Source organism: Hyposmocoma kahamanoa, unplaced genomic scaffold (genome assembly GCF_003589595.1).
Source record: "Hyposmocoma kahamanoa isolate Upper Pololo Valley unplaced genomic scaffold, ASM358959v1 76, whole genome shotgun sequence".
Lineage (NCBI taxonomy): Eukaryota > Metazoa > Arthropoda > Insecta > Lepidoptera > Cosmopterigidae > Hyposmocoma > Hyposmocoma kahamanoa.
Genome location: NW_020653900.1, coordinates 9,381,690 through 9,388,568, shown reverse-complemented (window position 1 = coordinate 9,388,568; position 6,879 = coordinate 9,381,690).

The window sequence follows — 6,879 nt, the reverse complement described above, 5'->3', positions numbered from 1 at the left end:
GCCACCCTTAGTCTGCCTTTCCACCAGTGATGTGCGAGGTAATAGCGAGGCGGTGCTAGGATGTGTAGCGGCGCTGTGAAACGGTGTGATGTTTTCCACCAAAACTGTGCGAGGATGCGTTACGAATGTCTTTTCAGCTGTAATAAACCTTAACATACATTTTAATCCTTAAAAAAACCTTTCACGAGAAGTGAGTAATTCGTTTTTCATCCATTAAACAAAAGTACACTTTATGAGTTAATACACTATTGTATTAATAGTGCCATATGTCTCAGAACTAGATTGAAGATCTCCTTAAAAAAGGCGTTATGTCACTATATTTACGCTTCTTATATAAATATAAGAAAAACGTTACATCAGAAGCGTAGCATTTTTTTTTTATATAATAAATACCAAGCGGCGGGACGAACAAGTCGTGCGCCTGGTGGTAAGCGACACACCTATCCATCATAGTTGGAGTGCCTTTAAGAGGTTCTCAATTTTTCAAGATCTTATGGGCACTGCCACGTGCCTGCAATTTCACCAAGACCTTTTTAGTAGCAGTAGAACTCCTTGTGAAAGAGGTTGTCCAGGGAAGTACTACCACCTTGCCTACTTCTGCCCCCAAGTTCTGATTTGGGAAGGTAAGAGTGCTGGTGAAACTACAGGCACATGGGACTTGCCAACTTGTGTCTCAGGGTGACAGGCGCAGTGGCAGTGCCCCAGATCATTGCGATTTAAAGCTCTGAGTGGCACTACAACTGTTATGGACCGGCGTGTAGCTTATCATCAAGAGCACGACTTGTTCGTCCCGTCACTTGATATTATAAAAAAACTTACTTATGATATATACACACATATATAAATTATTTTATAATATCTGCAAGAAATCAAAATTCTTTATTGCTCATTATTTGTACCTTAAAAGTTTTATTATTCCGCCTTTATCCAGTGCAGAATATAGTAAAAATAGGTAAAGTTATTTCAACGCCAATCAATAGTAGATTTAAAAATTATGACCAGGGATAGAAACCAATTTAAATCCCTAATAAAATCTCAATTCGTAACAGAAGTTGTTCTCACAGGGTGTACGACCGGCACTGACAATAAGAAAAGTTCGTATCCTGTCACCTGCCGTCGCAAAAACCACCGTGGTCTTTAAACTATCCTCCCTATTTATAAAACTCTAGAAAAACCTATACGTACGCGTCCATTCCGTGGTCACTAGCGAGCCTCTATGAACGACTTCAAACAGAAACTTCAATGGTGTTTATAAAACTAGGATTTATTTTGAACAGTTGAGTTTTGTAATAGGTTTTTTAAGACTTGTTCGGCCGGTCTCAGTGCTGATTTAATGGAGATTTTGCTGGTCTTAGATACGGCAATTAATGTTTGGTTTGGGTCGTTTTATTTTTTTATTGCAATTATGGGAACGTTAAGATTATTGAGTTCGCAATTTGATATCACATAGATATATTCTAGAATTTTGATGTGTTTTTATTACATTAAATTGCAGAAAGAAAAGTTTTATCGTTATCGATTTTATCATAATAGGGGTTAAAGTATGAAATTGCCGATTTGTACTGAAAATCTAAATTGTTTATTTTTTAAATTTTTAACAAATTTATTTAATCAAAATAGTTGCCATTATTATCTATACATTGCTGCCATCTAATGGGAAGGTTATTAATGCCTTTGCGATAGAACTCCGACGATCTAGACTGCACAAACTGTGTGAAAGCATTTTGTACTGCCTCCTGGGAAGAAAACTTCTTGTCACGTAGATAATTGTCCAAATCACGAAAAAAATGGTAGTCCGTTGGAGCAAGGTCTGGTGAATACGGAGGATGACGAATGGTTTCTAACTGCAGTTCCTGAAGGGTCAAAATGGTTTCTCGTGCTGTGTGAGGTCTCGCGTTGTCGTGGAGCAATAATGGTGAAGATCGATTCATGAGTCGGGGCTGTTTTACTGCTAGTTTTGTCAACATGGTTCGGAGTTCGGCACAATAGACATCTGCCGTTATTGCTTGACCAGATCGGAGAAAACTATAGTGAATAACACCATGCTGAGACCACCAAACAGTTACCATTACCTTTTTATTGGTAAGTTTTGCTTTAGGACACTGTTGTGGCATTTGACCTGGGGTCAGCCATTGCATTTTTCTTTTCCGGTTATCATAAAGAATCCACTTTTCATCACATGTTACAATTCGATCCAATATTCCTTCATTTCTGTACCGGTTCAACAAGGCAACACAAGTTTCAACACGCGTTTCTTTCTGCAGATCAGTCAAATCATGAGGCACCCATTTTTCGTATTTTTTTATTTTATTGATTTGACGCAAGTGAGTCAATATTGTGGGTAAGGTAACGTTAAACCATGCCGCTAATTCCTGGGTAGTTTGACTAGGATCGGCTTCCACTATCTCTCTTAATTCATCGTTATTCACCTGTGTGGGCGGTCTTCCTCGTGGCTCGTTCTTTAAGTCGAAATTTCCATCACGAAAGCGTTTAAACCAAAATCGCACGGTGCGTTCATTAGTAGACCCCTCTCCAAACGCAGCATTGATATTGCGGGCTGTTTCTGCCGCGTTAGTTCCGCGTCGGAACTCGTATTCAAAAATCACTCGAATTTTCGCAGTATCCATCTTTCTTGTCTAAATTGAATAACAAAAACAATTGAAAGTCGATATTCAAATGTTTCAAATTTAAAAAAAAAACAAAATCACAGAAACCATTTGAAAAAAGTTTCATTCGAAAACCTCAAACCATGAAGATTCTATGAAAATTCAAAGAACCTATTGCAATAAAACGGCAATTTCATACTTTAACCCCTAATATTAAAAAAAGATAGCAACAACAAAGTAGTTTTCTAGAAAAAAAAAAGATTTTTTTTTTATTATCAAGTGACGGGACGAACACTTCGTGTGCCTGTTGGTAAGCAAAAGGTAAGTAAACACGCCTGTTGCAAAAATTTGAGTGGCACTGCCACTGCGCCTGTTACACTGAGACATAAGTTAACAAGTCGTGTTTTCGTCGTGTAATCGTGCGAGTTAGCAAGTGGCGGCAGAAATAGGTGGCAGTACTTTCCCATCGAACTCATTCATAAGAAGCTTTACAGCTACTAAATTTTTATAATCTTGAAGTGAGATCTCTATACATGCGTCGTAAACTGATCTGACATGTTTGTTTTTATTGTATTGCATATTTTAAGTAGAAGTAGCTCCTTGTGACTAAATTCGTCTAGAGAAGTATTGCCACCTTATGCATTTCAGCCGCCAAACTTACAATTCCGCGTTCCGGTTCTGAAGGATACTGGTGAAATGACAGACACATGGAACTTGTCAACTTATGTCTAAAGGTGACGGGCACAGTGGCAATACTCCTCCGATCTTTGCGACTTAATTTTATTTATTTATTTATTGTAAATATATTTACACGGTATTTCAGTTAAAAACTAATGCACCGTGAAAACTAAGATAATTCTAAAAATAATAACAATAAGATATAAAAAAAGGAATTAAAAATTAAATTAAATTAAATTAACATACAAATGACAAATATCTTATAATTACACGCTCGAGTCCTAGCAGCCATCATTTCACAGAATCTCAAGCATTCACAACGTACAGCAGCTCATCGCCATGTAAACAAATCACATTCCGGTGCTGATGCCAAGAGTTCTAAAAGTCTGAGTGGCACTGCAACTGTTAAGGACAGGCGTATCGCTTACCACCAGGAGTACGACTTGTTCGTCTCATCTCTTGGTACCTATCATAAAAAACACTCAGAAAAAATTTTGTTGTTCGAGAACCCATAGAGATGTTTAATTCCCATAACAAAGTTTTTTTGTTGGCATAGAACCACAAAGAGAAACTTTGTTATAGGAAATCATTTCGTAGTTCCATGACAATAAATAATATTACCTTTAAAATAAATATTACCTTCGTTGACTCTCAGCTAACTTTTTTTCGGAGTGTATATACAAATCAAATGTAATATTGATTTTTGAAGATTCTAATTTAAAATAATAAAAATAAGTAAAAACTCGAGCGTAGTAAGTAAAATTTTAAATACATGTAGGTGATATCTCTTTCTACCTAAATAGTTCTCCTAACTACTTAAACTGTTGGACTTTGAAAACAATACTGTCACTAAACGAAACTCACTTTTTCAAACATAATCTTAATTTCAGAAACTTAATAAAACTTTCCCAAGTTTTCCAAATTGACTTTTTCGTTATTGACGGTATTGATTTCAACGTAGGATATGTTCAAGGACTTCACATTAAAATCTTTGAATGAAGATGTATAAAGTTCACTGACCACGCAGATATCCATTGAATTTATCAATTCTTTAAATGAATGTGTACCAATTAACGGTACATGGCCACCATCTTAAGAAACGGCGGCTACGGCATTTACCAAGCTTAATGGTATATAATTACGAGCCGTGCATATGTGAAAGACCGACAAAATCCTCGCATAATCGCGCTTATTTGAGAGAAAGGTAAAACTACAATTTTTAAGTTTATTGATTATTTGACCACCATTTTCAATTATTTTTGTGAAATTACTCCACTAGTTTATTATAATTATTAATACAAAGATCGAACATTCAGAAAAATTCCTTCGATCCTTCTGGATTCGAACGTCTTCCAGCAAACCATGTCACATGATGCCAGTCGCTGTGCCAACTAAGCTACGGAACGAACTAGAGGACTTTACGAATTTTTCTACGTACTTGTTGCAGATCTTTGTTTTTGTTTATAGCGACGTTTTATCCGGTAGCGCTATCTGTGAGAAATCTATTTCATCACTCAGCCAGGTAACTTTACAGTTACCAGCATCTGACTAGAGATGTCGCTTTAATAATTGTAATTTTTAAATTTATTGAATGTCACATTGTTTGACCAGCGTGATATTCAATTATTTATAAAAGAAAAAGAAAAAAAGGAAAAATTCGTTACGAAAAACGAAAATTTTTAATTTTAATTAATTTTTTTATTTTGCGGTAAATGCTGTTACAGTTAAAGGGTTAGGCATAAAAAAGTTGTCGACTAATTTCATTTGTAAAATCTCTAAACCTTTCTCCAAACATTGTCATTTTGCAGATATGGCCTTACTACACCAAAGGTATAAACTTCTCAAGAAAAAGAATAAATTATATTGTATGCACTAAAGTATCAACATTTTTAGACGAAGAAGGGTAATTAATATTTATGTACTTTGTGTACATTTGTACACCCGAAAAACATTACCCATGTTACTTTCTTTAAAGACAAAATAAAACTTATATAATACAGCATTACATAGGAAAAAATATAATAAAGCTATTTTACATTACCGCGGAACAGAATGAAAGCGAAATTGTAGACACATAGTAAATAACTTTATGTCAATAGTGTAACGTACAAAGTAGATACTATACGGTAGCTGCGAGAATTTGCGAGAATGTGCGACAATTTTCCGGAAGACTCGCGACCTGTATTTTGGCTCACATCTAGTTTGTACCTTACACAATTAACTAATATATAATAAATTAATATATAATAATATAATATAAATTAATATATCGGAGTAGAACACTGAAGCTCAACTTGTGTTGAGCCTTTTTTAGTATTGTCACAATACTAAAAAAAGGTTTTGAAAAAAAAAAACAAAGCAAAGTGAGTTAATTTCAGACTATCCTCATTACAAAGCTAACGACTAACAAGCATAAATCAACAGTGCAAAAAAAAAGAAAAAATGGCTATTCAGTTCCCGGTCATTACCCCTAGAAATAGAACCCTCCTAGATTAGCAACGGGAAAAACTAAAATGGCGTATTGTTGTTAAAGCCTCACAAAGGGAACGCGATTTTAGTTAGAGGGCTCGGGCCTGCGCCAATGGCGGCCGCCCTGACAGCGATAGATAGGGGATGATATTGTATAATTCAGCGGAAAGCGCTTCATAGACAAGCTGACACGCTGTAAAGCCACATTCTATTTTGTTTTTAATGTGGATTATACACACCAGAAACTAGAAAGTATTTAAAAAAAATTTGAGCAGTAAATTAAATCAGTAATTGCACGTTTTTTAAATTGGACACTTTTAAACCATAGATAATACTTTATGGTTTAGCTTTTACTTTATTGAGTTTTATTTTTCAAAACTGCAATATAATTCTAGTTATCAATTAGTGCGAAAACCAGTCTAGTATTTGTCTATGAAGCGCTGTAAAGCTTGGTGGTAAAGCACTCCCCTAGCATCTAGGTCCCATCCCAAGCTGCGTTTACACACATTATTACAGTTTGATGAATTGCCGCTCCCGTGTGCCGGTCGTTCACCCGCCGATTACTTAAAGAAAATACTCGATATAGTTTTTGCAAATTTTCCTTTATACTGAGTTGGTAGCTGGCATACATTTTGAATATTCATTTTTATTTTTGAATACTTACCTACTTATAAACTCTGTTTATTGTGCAACACTGAGTTTTTAAATTATAGAGTCACGTAATTTGAAAATTATTCTCTCATTATTAATACAAAGAACGAACATTCGATCCAGCTGGATTCGAACCAGCGCTTTTAGCACACCGTGCCGGAGGAATTTTTCTTAGTGTTCGATCTTTGTATTAATAATTATAACAAACTAGTGGAATAATTTCACAAAAAAAATTGATCACTATGATCATGGTAGTAAAATATCGAGATATTCAATAAACTTAGGTAATATTACAATTATTCTCTAAGTTAAGAAGTTAACATTGATAATAATGAACTTTCTACGTTTGTGTTTTTGAATAGTTCTGAGACGTCTTTAATTGTAATGGTGTTTAATGCAAAATATTTTAGTCCTAATGATCTTTAGATGTAACCTACTTTACGGTAACAGCCCATATAACATCCCATTGCCTGAG